General features: G+C 56.1%; 1 non-coding gene across 1 annotated transcript; it reads right to left on the reverse strand.

Annotated features, from left to right (window-relative positions):
* Positions 1–258: 258 nt before the first annotated feature.
* TRNAI-UAU lies at positions 259–352 on the reverse strand. The gene is made up of 2 exons: positions 315–352; positions 259–294 (listed from the first exon to the last, which is right to left on the reverse strand). It is a non-coding gene; the product is annotated as a tRNA-Ile (tRNA).
* Positions 353–1283: the final 931 nt, after the last annotated feature.

Below are 1283 nucleotides of genomic sequence, written 5' to 3' on the forward strand. Positions count from 1 at the left end.
GCCTGATACTTACACAGGCCTTAACTGAGATCTGCAGATCCTATGAAATGTGCAGGCATCTAAAAGGCGATACCACCCTCTAGTGGCCAATAAAAACGGCACCTCCCCATGCTGCAGAACACTCCTTAACCGATGATCACCAGAATCCCTGGAGTCTTTCCAGCCCGAAAATCGAAATGTTCATTCCTCTAATTGATACAGATTTAGACAACGTTTAAGATTTATAAAAGCTGAGGAAGAAAAAAAAAAAGTCAAAAGTGCTCCAGGTGAGGATCGAACTCACAACCTCGGCATCGCTCCGCTTTGCACTGTCTTATAAGTACCGCGCGCTAACCGATTGCGCCACTGGAGCTCCGGCCGCACCCTTTCGCCGTGGGGTCCTTCAGTTATTCTCGGCCACATGACCTCCCTGGACAGTTATGTTTCGCATTGTATATGCAAATAGAAATTTTTTTGGTTGGTCAATAGGAGAAAGTGTGTGACCAGCTCCTGATTCTCACACCTGGAAGGCCCTTGCTGAAAAAAGGGAAAGTCCGCGAGGCGTTTGGAATGTGGAAGGAGTGTAGCCTGCCTTGGACTCGCCTTCTTATGAATATTCAGAACCTAAAGAGAAGGTGTTTTAACCCCCGGCTGGCCGGCCGGAAGCCGGCCCCTTCCCCCACACCCTCACCGCCGCGGGCGGGAACAGGATGTGAGCCCAGGCGGCTAGGGGGAGGGGAAGCCCAAGGCGACCGTCCCCAGCCCCACAGCTGGGACGGGGTCTCCCACTGCAGAAGTGGCGCTGCCACCGCTGCTGCTTGAGACCCGTGCCGCCCATTCTGGACCTCTTAGGCTCCAGAGCCGCGAGCTCGGGCGACCCTAGTCACTGCACCGGGTCTAGAGAGACTCCGAAGCACAGGCTTCCGCGTGCAGGTTAGAGGACTCCAGATACCCAGGTGCCCAGCGCCTCCTCCCTGAAGGAGCCAAGAGCCCGGGGCATCAGCCCCCGCGACCCTGGAGGGCTCGCTCCCGGGGTTCCCAGAAACCTGAGCCCAAGACTCCCGGGGTTGGAAGAACTTGGGTTACGGGCTGCTAGCGCCCCAACCACTTGTGCCCACTACTTCAGGGTACCCAGGAGTTTGGGACTCGCTGCACTCCAGCCTGGAGGTGGTGTAATTCCTGCTACTAGAGTTAGGGGAACGCAGGAATCCGTGCCATCCACCGCCCTATCTAGAAGTCTGAGGAATTTGGGTCCCAAGCATCCCCATCTGAGACTCACGATTCAGGCTCCCAGCATCCTCCAT

The sequence above is a fragment of the Myotis davidii genome, unplaced genomic scaffold (assembly GCF_000327345.1).
Source record: "Myotis davidii unplaced genomic scaffold, ASM32734v1 scaffold825, whole genome shotgun sequence".
NCBI lineage: Eukaryota > Metazoa > Chordata > Mammalia > Chiroptera > Vespertilionidae > Myotis > Myotis davidii.